Raw genomic sequence first — 20864 nt, 5'->3', positions numbered from 1 at the left:
GCTTTAAAAGGGGACAATTTCATGGAGAAGGCCTAGCAATGGCTACTAATCATGACAGCCAAGTGGAACCTCTCAGTTCCGAGGCCACAGAATACACTTGCTGTTGCCTTGACACCTTGTTTCTGGGATTCCCAGATGCCTTTGACTGGTCACTGTGCAAAATGGAGTGCTGGATCAGCGGTTCCCAAAGTCCTGCCGGGACTTTGGGAACCCTGTAAGTATTTGCTGGAGAGGAGAGGGGGAGAGGCAGGAGGCAGTAGCACAATCAGGATGAGGGAAGGATTTCAGGATTTCCAACTTACCTGGGGGTTGCTATGGCTCTCTGGAGAGCCAGCTACCCCCTCTGCAACCTCCCTGGGGCTTCAAATATCTGTAAAAAGGAAAAGAAAAAACACCACTTCCTGTTTTGATTGCGAAACCAGGTGCATTTTTCCCCTTTTTTCAGGAGTCTGAAGCCTTAGGGAGGACTGCAGAGGGGGTCGCTGGCTCTCCAGACCCTCCAGAGAGCCAAAGCGATCCCAAGGTAACTTGAAGAAACCCTCCACTCCCTGACTGTGCTGCTGCTGATTTCTGAACCATTCCTTTTCTGGTTTCCCTGATGGGTCTTAACCCACCAGTTTGGGAACCAATGTGCTAGACTAATGATTATGCACTCTGATTATGCAGGGGTTTCCTGGCAGTGTGATGTCACAAGAGGGTCATCACACTATGACTTCATAGTCTCTTGCTTCAACTATCAGAACATCACCCTCACCAGACCAGAAAAAAACAGATCATACCAGACCAGTTTAGTAAGTGCTTCTTAGTTACCTGAATTTTTGCATTTTTCATCTTTACTATTATAAAGAGAGTTAGTGAGAGGAAGAGGGAGGGATGACAAATTAGTGATCTTATTGGCTATTGTGTAAAGGTATTAGTAATGATGTTGGTTCTCAGGACCAGTAGAGGGTGCATTTTTATTATTCTCTTCCTCCTATCTGTACTGATTGAAAGGTGATAACATACTGAAAGATCTAAGAAGGATTTATTAATGGCTTCTGTGTCCTGAGAGTCTCTGCTACTTCAGGCAATCTTAGGAAGTTGTTTCTGGCCAGCCAGGGGAGAGTTACCTGAGGAGTTACCTGATACTCAAGACCAGATTGAATGCTTCAAGGCAGTCAATCTTTTCCTTTGTGGGCATTTTCAGAATCCCACCAGATGAGGCAGGACAGTGGCAAAAGAGACTTCTTTGCTATGATGGGCTCCCCATTTTCTTGAGTAGTGAGAAGATTTGATGGCAAATCTGCTCTCACTCAGTTTATTTTGGAGGAGGGAGCACAGGAAATTTTGCGGCACAAAAGCCACAAATCCTGTAAGTATCTGCAAGGAAGATGAGGTTTTTTTCCCCCAGTAGTTTACCATCAAAATTGGGGGGGGGGGGGGAACTGTCTCAAATGTGCAAGTGCTTCCAGTTCTGTCATCTCCAGGAAGAGAGGCCCCAATGATAGGTTGGTAGCTGCTGGGCCTGCCACTGCCAGGACCACAAGGAATTGTACACTAACCATGAGGACAAGGTTGGACAAACCTCACCAAGGGCCTTTCACACTCCTTTTTTGGTCTCACGCTCCATTTGTAACAAAACTGCTGAATACGATTTCAAGAACATTAACTGTGGAGCAGTAACTCAATTTGGAGGAGGTGTGACTGACAAAAAAACTAGGGAATGGTGACATTTGTAAGAAAGAAAAGTGCAGGGGGTGGGGAGGCTGAGCGACCCTATTGGACTCCACTGGGTGCCACCTCTCATCTTCTCTGTATTCTCCTTGCTCTCTCTCAGGCAGTGATGAAAGATGCCCTGCTCAGATCTGAGTCTGTACTCGCCGTCCTGGCTGAGAGGATCATCACATATGAACGAAGGTGAAATATCTCTTTTATAGAGACTGGGGAGTGGTTCATTTTTTTCAGCTTTATACCTGGCCTTTCAATCAAAATGATCCCCATGGCAGCTTATAATAGAACAAAGCAAGCCAAGAACTTTTAGTCCTCTGACCAATGACAGAGGCCAGAGCTTGTTGCTCTATTGCATCCCCCTTACCAGTCACTGGGCAACTGGAAGTTAGGGCAGAGTTCTTTTCAGGTAGTGGGGTGTGTGTGAGTTGTCTGCAGTTGCAACATTCTCAGGCAATGGTTGTGGGGCAGCTGACCTGGCCTGTACCATGATGTTCATCCTGGGGGGACTGAGTGCAGCTTCACAGAGGCCCTTAGTCCCTAGTGAACATCTCTTCACAGAAAAAAGACATTGTCAGAATGGAGTAAATGATGAACCAGGGTAGGAATTCTTTGTTGTGCAGGCAAGGAAATAGAACAGTTCAAGCCATGGGAAAAGACACAGAGGAACTTGGTATTCTGTATGAAAGGAAGGGATGTCTCATTGCCCTGGTTTCTACACAGGCAGTTCAACAAATAGCAGTAGCAATAGTGAAAAGAGTTTGGAAATGCTGATTTTGATAGGGGCAAGAGAGGGCCATTTAATTCCCCCTCAACTTGAGCATCTAACTTTCCTCCCTTTTCATCTGCACCAGGGAATCCTCAGCTGTGGAAGAAGCTCCACTGCTGATCTAACCACTTGTTGGTGTTGGAGCCCGAAGTTCTCAGCCAAGGGGCAGCCTTCCAGCAGGTGAGGTTTCACAATCCCCTGCTCACTGCCAGATGCACAAGTGCCTGGATTGCGGTCCCTCTTCACACAGTGTCCTCTTTTTCTTTCCACCCAGACTTCCCTTGAATGGGAACAGAGCTTGCACTCCTCTGACCCATTCTAAGGATGCTCCTTTCTGTCCTCTCAAGGCATGAGGGTGACCTTAGTCAGGACAACTGTCATCGGCACTACAACAAATACTCCTGCTGGCCATGTGGCATTTGTGCCCCAGACACAGTAGGAAGAGGCTACGGAAAGGAGCTATAGGACAGCTTCCTCTTTGGAACATTCAGCATCCTGTTGCAGGGCTGGTTGGAGCAGGACCCTATGACTCCTGGGAACTGACAAGGTAAGCTCATAGAGGAGAACCTGAGGCAAATGTGCCTTCCCTTTCAGGCAGGGATGCAGAAAGCCTTCCCAGGGAACACTGCCTTTCTGCATGTCATCAGCAGAATCATCTACTTTGCTCCTGTCTTGGCAGGTAAATTAAAGATGCAGGAACACCATCATGCCACATCTCTTGCCTTCTACTGTTGAGTGATTGTAAGCTCAATCTCCAGGTCCATGAAGAACTCCTTGAACAGAGAAAGACAGCAAGACTCTGCACACAGGTTATTAAGATATTCAAAGAGAAGGGTTCACCCTCACCTTCTAGTCTTCTGCTCCTGTCTGGGATTGCAGAGGGGGCTGACCACCTTTAGCCCTTACTTCCCACTGTTATCCAGATCCAAACCAGGGGGCTCTATGCATGCCATTTACCCAGTGAAGTCAACAGAAGCTTCCTTCCCCGGACATGGAACATGCACAGGGAGGCCCTGATTGAAACTGCAATAGAATTTAGGCTTCAAACCTTCCTTCACTTTCACTACAACCCTTATCTCAGTCATCTTCAGACCATGTGGTATTTATAGATGAGAAAGATACCAATATATAAGGACCAATAAAATGATCCAAGTCATGTCTAATTGGGTCCAGATACCAATGTCTTTAATCACTGTCTCCCAAAATTCCAGCTGTGCTTAGAACAAATATGACCCTTTCTGGAACGAAAGGCAAGTACAGAAATAGACATTTACCATTTCCTATGGGAACCTCAGCACAACCCATCAAATCCAGCCTCCTCCACTTGTCTGCTGACCACCCTCCTTGCTCCTTTCCTAAATCAAATTTTAGAAACTTATAAGTAACACTTCATTTCAATTCTCTTCTCCCCAGATGACATATTTAAAGATACTGATGAAAAAGAAGAAGGAGGTGTGAGTCAACATCCAAAACCTGACTGCCATACCCCAGATGTCCCAGCTGGAGTAATATGAAGACTTTAAGTCTGCCAACTAGCAAGTAGGCAATGAGGATTTTTCTGAAACCACGGAAGAATTGGGAGTCCCCACAGCCTGAACATGGCAAGCTCAGGCATTGTTTTCCCTCTGCCCAAGAAACCAACTTCTCCCCAAAAGTAAGGCAAAAAACAAAAAAGATCATTGAATGAACTGGAGAACAACTTAAAAAAAAACACAGGGAATATTCAGAAAGAGGGAGGAAAAGCAAAATAGAATACAGTGACAGAAAGAGAAAGGCAGATGGACAGAAAAACACACAGGGCTCTGGGAATAAAAACATGAGAGAGAGAGAGAGAGAGAGAGAGAGAGAGAGAGAGAGAGAGAGAATGTGTATAGGTGAACATATGGTAGGAAACTAAGACCTTGATCCTATGAAACATGAACAAGAGTACTTCTGTTTGGTTTAGTCTGAAAGGCACCCTGCTGGCCTCCATGAGGCTGCAAGGCTGTGGTACAAAGATTTCAACTAAATAAATACATAACAAGAAGGAATAAAAGGGAGGCAGGTGGTAGGAGATTGAAGCAGGATTGATACAGAGGCAATCTGTGGCCAACCTGAACACGTGAGAGAGAAAAAAAGAGAGGCTGGTGGTGGGAAGTTGAAACAGAACTGAAGAAGGAAAGGTGGGGAGAGAAAAGAATAGTAAAGAGCTAAGCAGTGGGAAGCAGAAGCAAAATTGAAGAAAAGGGCCAAAAGGAGAAATAAGAGAGACGTAAGCAGTGGCCAAATTGAGCCTGAGAATGTAAAAAAGAAAAGATGGGACAAAGGTGAACTAACAGGTGGGAAAGGAAAAAATAATAAGACACAAGTAAGCAGTGGTCAATTAGAGCCTAATAATGTAAGAAGGAATGAAAGAGAGATAAGCATAGACATACTAAGTATATAATGCAAGAAAGAATAAAGTGCAGCTCAGTGTAGCCAACAAAGCCTGAAAACAGAGAGGGAAAAGGGAGTTCTCAGTAGTAAGGGGGGAAAAAAAGAAGAGTAACATATAGATATAGTTGTGGTCAATCAGAACCTGATAGTGTAAGAAAGACAAGAAAAGAGACCTAAGTGCAGCCACATTGAGTGAGTCTGCTAATGATGAGGAAAAAAGGTGGAAAAAGGGGGAGTCTAGTGGGAAGCATCCAAAAGGAATCCAAGCATCCAAGGCACACATAAGTGGAGGCAAATTGATAAAGTAACTGATAAAGTGACAAAGAAAGGGAGGAAGAAAAGAGAGCTTAGTGCAGCCATATTGTTGGCAATATAGAAAATAAAAAGTTGGAATACAGAAGAACTCAGTTGGGGGGGGGAATAATACACAGGAAATTAAAAAAAAAATTAAGGTATAAAAGAGAGCACATTGTTTCCCCACTGAGCCTGATAATGTAGCAAGGCAAAAAAGACAGAAGAGCTCATTGATGGGAAAGAAAAAATAGAATAAGAGGAAAATAGTAGTCAATTTTAGCCTGGTGATGTAAGAATGAAAGGAAGGATTAAAGAGAGTTTAGTGTGCCCGATAACGTAGGAAAGAAACAAGGAATGAGGGAGAGCTCAGTTGGGAAGGAACAAGACACAGATGAGAAGTTGCCAAAATAAGACCAGTCATGCAAGACTGAAAAGAATTAGAGGCACTAGTAGTCAAATAGAATCTCATAATGTAAAAAAAAGAAAGGAATAAAAAGATATGTGTGACCCAGTTGATCCTAATAATATAAGAAACAAGAAGGGAATAGAAGGGAGCTAAGAATGAATAAATGTGAGCTTGATAATGCAGGAAAAAGTAGAGCAGTATTGGAGAGCTGAATAGGAAATAAAGGAATAAGACTTGTATAAGAAGTGGCCAGAATGAACCTCATAATATAAGAAAGAAAAGAAGGAATAAAAGAGAGCTAAGGGGCCCCAAAATGAATCTGATAATGGTGGGGGTAATTGAGAACTCAATGGGAAAGAAAAAAAGCAATGAGGCAAAGGTAAGTAGTTACCAAGTGGAGCTTGATAACATATGATAGAAAAGAATGAATAAAATAGAGCCATATGTGACCAAAATGAGACTGATAATGTGAGAAAGAAAATAAGGTAAAAAAGAGAGCTAAGTATAGCAAATTGACAGTGCAAACCAGAAATAAGCCTTACTGAGATTAAGGAGACTTACTCCCAGGTAAGCATGCATAGGATTGCAGCATGAGCCTGATAATTTGGGAGGGGGGAAGCAGCAATACAGAGAGTTCAGTGAGTGAGGGCACAATCCTAACAAGGTCTACTCAGAAGTAAGTCTTATTTTGTTCAATGGGGCTTACTCTGAGGAAAATGTGGTTAAGGTTGCAGCCTGAGAAAGAATAAGAAGAAATCGGACACAGGTAAGTTTGCTCAACAGAGCAAAAAAAAAGGTAAGACAGAAAGGAAGGAATAAAAGAGACACACATGTGACCTAATTGAGCCTGATAGTGTAGGATAAAAAAGAAGAAATAACAGAGAACTTGGTGTGCTGAGAGCTCAAGGGTGAAAAACAAGGAATATGGCTGAGATCTTGAGGAAGAAAGAAGGAATAAGGCACAGATAGATAGTAAGTAAGTAAGAGAGCAAAGTGCAGCTGGGAAAAAAGGAATAAAGGAGAGCTCAGAGGTGGGACAGGAAAAAAATGGAGCCAGATACAGGTAAGCAGTGGGCAAAGTGGGTGTGTTTGGAGTGTTTGGAACAGGGCTGCTGTCCCAGGGACCTGGATTGTGTCTGCGTTTTGGTGCAGCACCTTCACTTCCTGTGTGCCAGGCCTCCCCCCTGCCCAAATCTGAGTCTGTTCACTCCCCATTTACAGTCCCTGGTTACAGCTCCTGCTCCAGTAAAATCAGGGCGTTTCGCCACTCATCCTCCACGACAGCTGCCAAGCCCAGTGCAGTCATTCTCCTCTTCACTCTGGTGCACAGCCCATTTTGAAAACTCCAAGGCTTATACTTTAGCTCTGCCCCTCTGGCCACTTCTCCCTCCTGGCTCCCACAAAAGCAGTGGGCAGAGAATTAATGTGTTGCAGCTCCCATGTAGAGTCCCTGTCCCCTCCTGGGGAAGACCTGGTTGCCTGAAGTCAGGGCTGCTGTCCCAGGGACCTGGAGTTGAGTCTGGGCTCTGGCACAGCCCCTACCCCTCTCGTGCGCCAGGCCTTACCTCCAAAAGAACTGAAGGTGGTTACTCTCCTATTCCAGAACCTAATTACTTGATCTGCAGTAGCAAAATAAGGGACTTTTGCTGCACATCCTAAAGGTCAGGCAGGCAGCTGCCCAAACTGCCCAGTCCAACCCAGAAAGGCCATCTTCTTTTTTGTTCTGCCATGCACTCACGCCACATCTTGGCACTCAGAATCATGATGGTTTAACCCCCTCCCCCGATGGTTATAGTGTTCACTTCCCATTTGCTGGCCCTCAACTCTCTCTCTCTCTCTCTCTCTCTTTTGTCCCCTGCAAAAGCAATGGGGAGAGAATTACTGTGTTGGATGGTTATCATGTTCTCTTCCCATTTGCTGGTGGTGGTTGCAGTTCCTCATCTCTCTCTCTCTCTCTTTCTCTCTCTCAGCTCCTGCAAAATGGGGAGAGAATTACTGTGTTGGAGCTCTCCCCCCCCTCAGGTCTTTTTAGGGCACAATCCTAACCCCTTATGTCAGTGCTTTGCAGCCCTGGCATAGTGGTGCCAATGGGGTGTGTGTTGCATCATGCAGTTGGGTTGCACTCAAGGAGGCCTCCTCAAAGTAAGGGAATGTTTGTTCCCTGACCTCAGAGCTGCATTGCCCTTGTCAGTGCTGGAAAGCATAAGGGGTTAGGATTGCGCCCTTAGAGTCTCTTTCACCTCCTGGGGAAAACCTGGTTTCCTGGTTGCCTTTCCCCCCCTCCAGGCTGAGGCTGGTCACTTGCCTTTCTCACAGTCCCTGTTCTCGTCCGGGTGCTTTGCCACACATCCTGCTCTCCAGTCATCTGCCCAGCTCATTTAACCCTCAGAGCCTCATGCCAAAGTCCCGACCTCTCACTTCTTGCTCCCTGAAAAGCAATGCAGAGAGAATTAAAGTGTTGGAGCTCCCTCCTGTTCCTGATATTAGCCTATCCCCTCCTGGGGAAGACCTGGTGACCTCGGATTAGGACTACTGTCCCAGGGACCTGGTCTTGCCTCTTAGCTCTGGTGCATCCTTCTCCCCTCTTGTGCGTCAGGCCTTTATAAACAAGTAGGAATAAAAGAGAGAGGGAACTGTTATCAAACAATGCATGAAATCTCAGGTGTGTGGAAGGTGGTATGAGGTAGACATGATGGAGAAAGAAAGAAATGGAACAAGACACTGGTATGTAGTGACCACAAACCACGAAAAGAAGGAATACAAAAGAGCTAAGTGTGACCATATGGAGCTCAATAATAGAAGCAACAACATACAGAATACAACACTGAAAGTGTGTCTGAACTGAGTAGGTGAAAAAAGCAGAGGAATTGAGGACAGCATAGTGGGACACTGAAAAGCAGAATATGACACTGGTCTGTAGTGGCCAAACGGAGCCTGATAATGTAAGAATGGAAGGAAGAAATAAATGGGAGCCAAGTGGGGCCAAATTGAGCCTGATGTGGTGGGAGGGAAGGTGGAATAAGGGAGAGCTTACTGGAAAGGAGATAAAAGGAACAGGACACATGTAAGTAGTGACCAAAGAGAGCCTGAAAATGTAAGAGAGAAAACAATTGAGTAGCACTGTGGCCAGACGGAGCCTGATAACATGAATCAAATAGAAGGAATAGTGGGGAGCTTGGTGGTAAAGAAAGAAAATGGAATAAGACACTGGTAAGCTTGGCCCCATTGAGCCTTGTAGTATAAGAAGAGTTAAAAAAAAAAGGGAAGTCTGGCAATATTCAGGCTGGAAATTAAAGAAAGGAAGGAAGGAATAAAAAAGACATAGGAGATGGTCAATTTTAACCATATACAGGTCCAATCTTGTTATACATGGATTTTTTATATAAGGATTTGACTCAACACAAATGGCCCCTGCAAATGAGAAGGAATGTGCTGATCCCTGGAGAAGGGGAAAAATGCACCCCTTTAAAATGCTTTTCTTACTGTTGTAGAGATTTTTATCTCAACATGATGAAAAGGGCCCTTTAAATTAAAGGAAAACAGTCCTTTACAATAGTTAGAGAGAGGGCAGCCAGCTGACAAACCATCAATCATTCTCTCTCCAAGTGACCCCCTCCCTTCCCCCTGAACACCTGAAAGAAAGACAATCCTTTCTAAGGGCCTGGAGAGATACTGATTGTTGAATTGTTGTCTTAATGACTCTATCTTAACATCACAAAGGTCAGCAAGGCTGTTTTTCAATCAGGGGAGCAAAGGGACTTTGTTTTTAAACTGATTTGCTATAGTGCAATTTTTGCCATTCACTTGAGTTCTCTGAAAGGAGCCCTCTGGAATAATGAGGCTCAACAAGTAAAGTAAGAAAAAAGAGGAGGAAAATGGGATCTCTCTGTGGGAAGGAAGAAAAGGAAAAAGGGAGAGAGCCTCATAATGTAAAAAGAAGGGAGGAATGAAAGAGACTTAAGTGTGGAGAAATGGAGCCTCATAACATAGGAGAAAATGTGGAATGAGGGAGAGCTCAGTGGGAAATAAAAGAAATAAGACCCAGGTAAGTGGTGACCTAATGATTGAGGCTGATAAGAAATGGAGGAATAAAAGAGAGCCAAATGTGACAAATTAGAGCCTGATAAATGGGGGTGAGTTGGAATCAAGAAAGCTCAGTGGGAAGGAAAAAAGGGAAATGAGGCACAGGTAAGTCATGGCCCAAGAGAGTTTGACGATTAAAGCATGAAAACCAGGAATAAAAGAGAGCTCACTGGTGGGAGAAAAAAAAAAGAATAAAGGAGAGAGGATTATGGCCAAATAGAGATTGATAATATAACAATGAGGGAGAAAGAAGAGCTCAGTGTGGCCACTTTGACTCTGATAATGTAGGAAAAATGGAATAAGACACAAGGAAATAGTGATCAAATTAAGCCTGATAATGAAAGAGAGAAGAACAAAAATAGAGCCATGTGGCACCAGATGGAGCCTGCTAATGTCAGAAAGAAAATGCTGAGAGCTCAGTGTGGCCAAATTTAATTCACCACAATGTGAAGAGGAATAAAAGAGAATGATGGTGGTTAATTCAGGGGGGCTGTTGGAAAGGAGTGGAGAAAGGGAATGAAAGGGTCAAGCGATTGAAGAGTATGATCACAGAAGAGAAAAGGAATTAGAAAGAGGTGGTGGGAAATGGAATGGAAGCAATAAAATGGAGGTAGATAGTCAGAAACTGCAACGAAGGAAGGGGTGTTGGGGACAAACTGAGGCATAGGTCAGAAAGACGATAAAACATCTCAGACCTGTTTGCAATCTGAGGTAGAGATAGGAGAGTGAAACAGGGAGGCAAAGGCAGTGAGGACATTTTTATATGCAGAGAAACTTTCACAGATCTTAATAATAATAATAATAATAATAATAATAAAACTTTATTTTTATCCCGCCCTTCTCCCTAACGGGACCCAGGGCGGCTAACAACATATTAAAAAAAACAATAGATTTTAAAAACATTAATACAAGCAGATAAAAACATTTAAAAACACACTACAGGGCCATAAAAACAGTAGTCAGATTAAAAGAGTAAAAGAGCAGATCACCGAGGAATCAAGCCTGTAAAACTAAAAGATGTATAAAAAAGTTAAGAAGGCCAGAAATCAGAAGGCTTCTTTAAACAACAGTGTTTTCAGGCCTCGCCGAAAGCTCTCAAGAGAGGGAGCCATTCTCAAGTCAAGGGGAAGGGAGTTCCATAATGTTGGTGCCACTACCGAGAAGGCCCTATTTCTTGCAGCCGCCCCCCCGGACCTCCTTGGGTGGCAGCACTTGCAAAAAGGCCTTCTCTGATGACCTGAGATGGCGAGCCGGATTGTACGGGAGTAGGCGGTCTCTAAGATATCCTGGCCCAGAGCAGTATAGGGCTTTAAAGGTCAAAACCAGCACCTTGAATTGGGCCCGGAAACAAATGGGCAGCCAATGTAGCCCCCGGAGAAGCGGGCTGACAGAGTCAAACCGCCTGGCTCCGGTGACCACACAGGCCGCCGCATTCTGTACTAATTGTAGTTTCCGAACCGTCTTCAGGGGCAGCCCCACATAGAGCGCATTACAGTAATCTAACCTCGATGTCACCGTGGCATGGATCACCATGGCCAGGTCTGCACGATCCAAGTACGGTCGCAGCTGGCGCACCAGCTGAAGCTGAGCAATCTTCAAATCAACATTTTCAACTCTTTCCAAACAAAAAGAGGAAGGTGGAAAAGAGAAGTAATAAACAAGTGCAGTATAAGAACAGAGCACTGTGGAAACTACTATATTGTGTTACATTTTCAAAATTTCCTCCGTCTTGCTGGGATGCTGTTGTTTTGATGGAGTCCCTGTGGCAATTGTGGGAAGGAGTTTGTGTCTGTTTGGCACTTTTGTTGGACAGAAGAAAACACAGCCAGGCTTGCAAGTTCTTCTTATTCTTGCCTTATGTACCCCAATTCTCCCTTGCCTGCAGTACAACTTTCTTATGGGGTGGCCTATAAGCTCCAGCTGGACGACATCAAGGATGGCAGTCTGAGTAGTCTCTGGCTGCTTCCACCCTCACCTCTTTCCTGGAAAGGTCCACGTAAAAGAGACAAGCAAGAGAAAATTTAGAGCACGTCTATGTGACCAAAGTCCATATGGTTTCATTGGCCCATCCAGTCCAATTCAAGAAAGTCATGGAGGGGACTATAAAAGTCCAGTTCTTCCCATTTGATTTGGAATCAATTCAACACAGACTTGTACAGTTACAATATCATATTCTGCAGAGTCATAATTCCATTATGTTAATGGATCACTCAAAAGAAAACAGAGGTCCTCATCTGGTCTACTATGGTCCATTCAACATCTCTCCGCTCAGGCACATGATGCATTGTCATGAGACTTGACTTACCCCAGTTGCGGGGAGGAGAGCTGTTTGGACTTGCGTTGCTTGGAAGAAATTATTGATACCTCCAACCTCTTCTTTTGGGCTATTCATCCCAATAAATCTTTGGTGATAGAGATACGGAGTAAGATCCAAACAATAGTAAACTCATTTCTGTCCTGAAAGCTGATTATTGAAATAAATTATTCTTAAGGCATGGTGATGAATATTTATACAGTTCTTCAGAACTACAGTTCATGCATTCATTGGGGAAAGGGAATGTCTATTAAACCAATTTCATTTGACGTGTAGATATATCCAGAGAAAGAGAGCAACAAGTGACAAATTTGGTAGAAGAAAAAAAATAAAACAATTGGTCATACCTCAGGAGTGCCTGAGGATGGCACTATGACCCAATCTCCCACTGTTAGGCACTGACATTTGATAACCCAGCAAAGGAATGAACAGCAGCATTGCTTCAGAGAGACCACCAGTGGAGACTGCCTTTGGCTCACATGAAGACGAGTTCAGGTGAATCCTCCAGTTCTTTTTTGCATGTGACTTGGAATATTGTAGTGAAGGTGACTGGTGGGGATCTGAGTGCACCTGAGAGGACAAGGTATGATGGCCAGAGGTTCAAGGTTAATGTTTCCATGTGAGTCAGAGACAGCAGGACTCAATCCTTGAATGTGTGAGTAATGAGGGAAAGAGTTTGTCTTGGCTTGTGCCAAGGAAAATAGCTCTTTTGGTATGTTGCCCCTTCCTCTCCTGTGTGTGTGTTGGCAACCTTCAGTCTCGAAAGACTATGGTATCGCGCTCTGAAAGGAGGTTCTGGAACAGCGTCTAGTGTGACTGAAAAGGCCAATTTGGGAGTGACAATTCCCTCTCCTAAACACCAGGAAAAGCAATGGAATGTTAACCACATCTCTGAGTTTCTTTTATTGCCTGGATTTGCCTTGAAGAGGAACTATTTCATTGAGGCAAGATGGGGGGAGGGTAAGAGCACACGTCCACAGGTGCACTCGGGGTTGGTAGATGCAAGTACCTTGTGGTTGAAAATACTGTGGATACACATTCCAAAAGGCAGTCCTTTAAGTTAATGGACAATCGACAGGACAAAACGTTGCTGGCTAAGCCACAGAAAGGATACAGACCTAAAGCTTAGTTAGCTTTTTCTGGAACATATGAACAAAGCTGCAAGGGGAAATCACTTTTTGTTGTCTGAGAGAGATGCAGAAGCCTTATTTAAGCCAGGGAGCTGAGGACCAAACTAGATGGGGTTCAAGAGATACATGAACAGACACTTAACTGTGTGTATGTTTAGTGAAAAGCAACAATGGGGACTAGGAACTTGACTAGAACAGTGGAGGGTGGAAGGGTGCCTTAACTCATTTCCCCTGACTCATTTTTCCTATCAAAATTGCCTCTGCTCCACTGCTTTTCTCCCTTTAGGGCAAAATGTACAATAAATTATCCAACAGCATTTTAATTTTCCTAATTTATTCACAACTATTTATTTATACACTTATATCCCACCTTACTGAGCAAGGTGGCTTATTTCCTAGTGAATGACAACAAATAAGCTTCATGAGTCTATCATATCTGGCCCTTACTAGTAACTACCAGTTGCCACAAAACTGAAAAGGTGGCAGAGAATGAAGAAATCAAAGTGCTCTGGGATTTTAGAATACATTTGCCACACAACACACCAGATGTGACCATCACTGATAAGAAGAATAAGAAAGTCAGAACAGTAGACAATGCAATACCTGGTAACAGTTGAGCAGAAAATAAAGAATTGGAGAAAATCGCCAAATATTAAAGACTTGCAAATGGAAATTGAAAGACTGTGGCACAAGAAAGCAATGGAGATACTCCTTTTTCTCTGTGTTTCCACTTGTTAAAAGGTGGGGCCCGCCTTTGAGTGGGTCCCAACTCAAACCCCAGTTATCTATTTGATATTTTTCTCAATATAGGTATATATATTTACCATCTTTTTCTCAATATAGATATTTGATTAATCAACATTAATCAAATGTTGATTATGAGAGGCTACGTGCCTTGTAAATATGTTTAAAATGATTTTATTCTGTGTCTGTAGAGGACAGGAATGACCCAGTACAAGTTTAGGTTAAAGTGGATGGGGATATTTACTTTAGGCATGTGTACTAATGGTGTAGTTGTAGCAATCCTACAAAACCTGGATAATACTGATATGTGACTCTAAGGCTGCAGTCTTATTCAGTGTTTCTCAAACTGTTGGTCAGGACCCATTCAGTGAGTCGCGAACCAATTCTGGATGGGTCCCCATTCATTTGAATGTGCATTTTATTTTTAATATATTAGACTTTATGCTACCATGATATGTATGTTGGGGAAATGTTTCGGATCTGCACTTTTAACAGGCTACTATGTATATGCTTTTAACAGTGATAGTCAATGGGTGTTACTCAAGGTAAGTGTGGATAGGTTTACAGCTTCTGGGATGCTTGGGGAAAATAGATCAGTTAAAATTCATTTGGATATTATCTTTAGGTATATGTAGTAATGGTTTGTTTCAGCATTCCTACAAGACATGTACAATTCAAACTGTGACTGTAAGGCTGCAATCCTATATACACTTCCCTGGCAGCAAGCCCAATTCAACCTAGTGAGACTTATTTCTGAGTAGTCAGGTATACGATTGTGCTGCAGGGGTAAAATCCTTTGGTCACCCTGCACTGCTAGGACTCACATCCCAGCATTGCAGGACACTTTCTGGCTGCCACAGATGGAGACTCATGTATGTTGTTGGCAGGTTTGGGTATTGGGCAGAGAGGAGAAGTAATAGGGCACTTCAGGGGAGGAACAGGGGTCGGTCAGAGAGGGAAGGGGTTGATCTGGTGGGAGTCATGCATGTCGAATCCTATCCCCTAGTTTTCAAGCTTCCCCATCCTCTGGATCTCCGCGGGCTTATACCAGTTATAGAGATGGCATAGGTACAAGGAGACCCCTAGGCTGTCAGGGGGCCTGTACAGAGTTAAGGGGAAAGTATGCGCCTTTACATCTCAAAAGCCTCTCAATCCTGTCCTTCCTCATCTTCTTCTCCTCTCAGCTCACCATCATATCCAACATTTCCACATCTATGGGCCCAATCCAAACTTGGCAGCACTGATGCAACTATGCCAATGGGGCCTGCTCTGCATCCTGCAGTGTGGGGGTAGTCACAGAGGCCTTGTCAAAGTCAGGGAACAATTGTTCCTTTACTTGGGACTACGGTGCAGCTCATTGGTGCTGGAAACTTGGATAGGATTGGGCCCTATTGAAGTATTCAATTTGTTCCTCAAAGGTTTCCAGGGAGCTTTGTGGGAGCTCTGTCTCTGTCTGGGTGTGCTGGCTTACTTTTTTTGAGGCGTGAAAGACATTATGGGGCCATCCTTCAGACAGGGCAAGCAGCAGGGAAATTCCAGCCAGGAGACAGGGAAGGGTTAATGTTTGGGCTTTGCACTGAGAAGGAGGGGTGGTGGTGGGGAGGTGGGAGCAGGCTCTCTTGTCCATCTCAGAAGGAACTGATAATCATTGGATGGTTTTTTCCCCTAACAAGTGTGGGAAGAAGGTGTTGGCCAAGGGTAGTGGTGGTTCATAGTCATCCAGAACAAATGGCATGGTTTCAGCAGGCTCATTGAATGACTGGCCACAGTGGAACTACTTCTGTATAAAGCTGCAAAGGAGTGGGTCATACTGGTAAACCTGCCAGCTGCTGCATGTGACCCTCCAGCTGATGCAGGCTGGTGAAGGCCCTGGACCAAGCAAAAAGAAGTCATTAAAAGTTAAATCATTTAGCAGTTAATGGGAGAATGTATACAAGCTTAATAGTGCTTAGCATAAACAAATGTTGGCAATAAGGTAATTAAACAAATTAGGCTCACTTGTTTAAAGCCATGAAGCCACTCATGCTAACAGACCAAATGTTTAATGAAGCCAATGTTATGCCATGCTGTGAATGTATGTAGCCATTATGCTAAAACTAATCATTTATGTTTACTTATGTTAATAATGTTAATGAACCAAATGTACATGTGGATGTTTATAGTTAAAACAAAATGTTATGCATTTCACAAACAAATATTAAGAAATCAGGAAAATGTCATGTTCATATGCTTAGCATTTCACAAACAGACTTACAAAGAATCCATTTCTCTGGTCTGATGTAGGATGTGCAGGCTATAAATCAGCTAGGAATATTTCTTAGCTAAGCTGACAAGGAGATAAGATTTTGAGCGTCAAAGGACAAAGAAGCTGGAGTTTAATTGGTATGATGAATGAGGCTAAGCTGCTGTTTCATTTTTACATGCCCAAAGCTTGAATGTCAGAACAACTGAACAGAGAATTAAAAGGGATTTTTGCATTCAGGCTTTCTTAGACCAGAGAGAAAAAGCATTTGGATTTCTAAAACTATTATTTTATTAGGCTTCTCTTTAAATCAAATTACAGTCATGTATGCATATATTGAAGGCTGGGAGGAGCCAATATAGCAAAGTTTCATGTCAAAAAGAGATTTAGTAGTCAGGAAGCAGGATGGCTTGCTCCAACTAATTGGAAAAACATATCTCTTGACAACATAAATCAGAGTGTGGGGCTAAGAAGACACCCAATTAGGAACATTTTAATGAGAAAGTCTTAGTAATGCAACTTCTTATCTTGTTTGACAAATAGAGGCAGGATGGACAGGAACAAGATAATATGAAAAGCTCTAATTGGCAAAATATTCCTAAGAATCTCTGTCAAGAGGTAAACACTGGCAGAAGGAGCTAGATTTAATTAAAATAAGGAGGAAAGTCTCTTAAAATCTTTATTTACAACTAAGTTTGTTTTGTATAGTTTTATACCCAAAGGTAACAGTACACATATGGAGAATCACAACTAGAGAGGACTTGGTTTAAACAATGTTGGCACACAGCTCCACGGTGTCTGGTACAAAGAATGTTGAATAGATAAGCAGATGGCTGTTTGAAACATGTCAGGGTCAGGCCAGTGAGGAATGGCCAGAGATAAACAAAGACATACCAAAGGACAGTAATACTTGAGTAACGAGTGCCATCTAGTGGTTGTTAAAATATATGTCTCAATGTATGTTTTCAGTTGTAACTTGAAACTAGCCAATCAGATGTTTGTAAAGTGATCTATCTCTGATGTCAGAACCCCAGACAATGACAGTGTGAAATTTTCAAACAAAGAAGCCAAAATACTATTGAAACAAAGGGTTCACACTGGAACATTGCTTTTCTCTGGAGGCACTGAGAGTTCCCACATAGCTCTCATTGCTCTCCTCATTTGGACAGGAGTCCCTGAGAGGCCCGATACTGGCAACAAATAAAGCTTGCAGACAATCACCATTCTTGCCTACTGAATTTGCTTTTGAACTTTGCTCTCGACCTTGCAACACTGCCTCTTACTCCTTCTGTCCCCACACTCACACAGTTTGTTCCACCCCCTCTCACCTTGTTTACAGATGGGATGGGGATACCAGGGGAGTATCAAATGAGAACTCCAACACACACACACACACACACACACACACACACACACACAAACCCTGGTAGCAGCTCCGTTTTTGTCCACAGAGCCACAGCTGACTTCTTTGCAAAAAAACTTGGGACTGGAGTCTTTTAAAGTCCCCAAAATGCCCTTGGCAACACAGAAAGTCTGCTTGTTTGCAGCGGTGTAGCTAGTGAGCAGCAGGGGGTGGTCCACCCCAAGTACCACCCTTGGGGAGTGACACCACACATGACCTGTGAGGGGTGCTCCAAAAGGGGGGTCTCTTGGGGTCAACCAGCAGGGTGCTGAGGGTCAGCTGCATGGTCTCGTGTGACCCCTGTGTGGGGTGTCCACCTCCCTGGGGTTCCTTGCAGGGGAAGCCCCAGACCAAGTCGGGGGGAGGGGTTCACGACACCCTTGTCCTCCTCCCTGGAGGCAGGACCTAAGGCCTTTGGTCTTCAGGCAGGAGCTCCTGCCTTCCTGCTCCAGAACTGCCTGTCATCACAGGCTTCTCTGATTTTATCCTCCCCAGCCACACCCTCGACTGCTCCCCTTCTTCCCTCTCTAGGCTTAAAGGGGCCCTGACCCTAGCCTGCTGCCCTCCTCTTTGGTGGTTAATGGTGAGACTGCCCTGCTACCTGCTCTGGTCAGGTGAGCTCTGGGGGGCAGTCTCTCCCATCCAGCTGCCCTGCATCTTGCCTGGTCAACTGGAGAGGCAGTGGTGGCTCTGTGGCTAGGCAGTTCTGCCCCTGGCCTGCAGCCAGGTAAGGCAGGGATCGGACAAGGGCTCGACCCCTGACATGACCCAACATTGCTAACATCACAGAGGTTAGGAATAACCCCATCATGCTACATACCTTTGGATGCTGAATTTCTAGCTGAATGCAGTGGAAAAAAACAGGGTAAGGTATTTCCTTTCCATCAAATGTTATGGCCAAAAAACAGGAAACCCAAAAATGCATGGAGCCCTATGAAAAGTGAAATTGAGTCATATTGCATGTTTACTCATGAGTAGGTGAACTTGCCTTAGTCCTTTTGAAAGAACAGACTGAGAGGAATCCAAAGACACCAGAATGGTTATTATCAAATGAAAGCAGCCCCCAAAAATCACCTAAGAAGGAAGTCCCTCCCTCCAAGGAGCTGAATGTCTTGAGCCATATGGAAAGCAAAAGTAAGCTACATGTCATGTTTACTCACAAGTAACTGCTGGTCAAGTCAGGCAAAGGGGAATGCAAAGCTAGCTGCATGGTCCCAATCCAATGAAAGGAGCTCAACAAATGCTCCAGAAGGCAGCACCCCCTCCCACCCAAGATTAAAACAGAGGCTTGAGCTGGTAAGGTCAATTTTTATTTGCTTTTAGACTTGTAAAGCCAGGTGCGTCCTGATAGTGATATGCTTGAAATATAAAAAACTTACACTGAGCTGGACACCAGGGAGGGCAGGAAATTTCACTATGGGGGGGTGTTATAGCAGACAGGCTACAGAGAAAATTCACTTGGTGAAACAGGGCTGGCTTCCCCTTATTTAATTATTTGTTTTTCTTTAATTTAATTTTTTAATTATTTATTTTATTTTGCTAGATGATGTCACTTCCAGTCATCACATCACTTCTGGTGGGTCCTGGACAGATTGTCATTCTAAAAAGTGCGTCCCAGTGTTAAAAGTTTGAGAACCACTGCCTTCTCAAAACAGGTCAATGAGACGTCCTCGGGGGAGTGGGGGGTGGGTGACACCCTACTGACCAAAATTCTAGAAATCGTGACTTTTAGGAATAATACCATCATGTAATATACCATTTGATGCAGAATTTCATGCGTTGCTTGTGGGAAAATATTCACTGCATTTATTTTCTGGCCGTTATTCTTATTCATTTCATGTCATGACCATTACGATCTCTCAGTCTCACCTACCTCACAGGGTTGTGAGGACAAAATGAGAGGAACCTTGCACACCACCCTGAGCTGCTTAGAGGAAAAGCGGTATAAAAATGTGAAGGAATGAATGAATGAATGATGATGTATGGGGTGACAACAATTGATGGGCCCTGGGTGTCAAATGACTTGCTTGTTAGGGCTCCTTTTGTGTCGTGTCAATGGGGGTGGAGACGCATAACTTGACTCAAGTCAAGCTGTGCTTCACTTGCCCATCTCTGCATATGAGCACCTTATTGGTTGCCTGCTGAGTCACAATAATACCTCATAGGCTCTTGGAACAATTAGTCTCATTGATCAGTTTTGAGTTTAGTAAATCCACTTTTTGTTGCATAAGGCAGTTGTGTTCTCTTTTTCAGATTAATTGGCCATAATGTATCACAGAATACAGATAATTCAACATGGTTTGTTTCAATATGTTCTTCATGAAATTATTATTCCAATGATATGTAACATTGTGTTATTATTCATAAATACAGATTTTCCCAAAGCTTTCCAAAATGTTGGCCACTGGTGGTGCCATGCCCCTGGGGGTGTCATGTGGTCTGGTACACACCTTCCACACACACACCGCTGTGATGCCACTGAAGGTATATTAAGATCTTTCTCTTTCTGACCCAGCGACCCCACCAGTGCAGCAGAGTTGGGTGCGTATTCTGATCTGATGCACCAGCCTAGAGCTCATTATGACTAAGTGGCCGAGAACTAGATGATGAAAGTTGAAAGAAAAGGACCAGTTCTAAGTAACATGACTGAGAAGCAGTGCTTCATAATGCTCAGAAGAAGCTGGGTTATTGCATCATGACCAGAAATATCCATGACTGGAAAAAAAAGTAGATACTGCATGCAAATTTCCAATAGTCAAGTAGGCTATAAAGGTCCCTACTTGGAAAAAGCGTTCCTCTTGTGAAGGAAGGACTTCCTGGAGGACGATTCTTCTCTTAGAGCAGGGGTGTCCAAACATTTTGACAGGGAGGGCACATAATCTCTCTGACATATGCGCTGGGGGCCAAGAAAGAAAGAATTCCTTTACATTTAAAATTTGAATAAGTTCACATAAATGAATATATTGGAGATATATATGAAGATGGAGATGGAAGTTATATGAATAAATGAAGGTTTCATGATAGCTCAAGGCCTATAAAAGACATTGCACAAAGCCAGGCTGGCCTTTGCTGCTGCTTCATAGATGTAAAACAGCAAGCAGCAGAGGAAGCTCTTGGCCTGCAACTCACGCAAGAGGTCGAACAGGAGGCCCTTCCACTGAGAGTAGTCACGTAGGGCCAGCACAGGCTCCAACAAGTTTCTGGAGGGCTAGAGGCTCATTGGAGACTGAGGACTCTCCATGGGCTGGATTGGGGGTCCCCAAGGGCCACAAATGGCCTCCAAGCTGGGGTTTGGGCAACCCTGTTTTAGAGGATGGAAACCATTGGGTTCTTTTGGTCACCTGTGCTGCCTTAGCAT

The sequence above is a fragment of the Tiliqua scincoides genome, chromosome 5 (genome assembly GCF_035046505.1).
Source record: "Tiliqua scincoides isolate rTilSci1 chromosome 5, rTilSci1.hap2, whole genome shotgun sequence".
NCBI lineage: Eukaryota > Metazoa > Chordata > Lepidosauria > Squamata > Scincidae > Tiliqua > Tiliqua scincoides.
The sequence above is the reverse complement of the archived record's forward strand: the minus strand, read 5'-3'. Positions refer to the sequence as shown.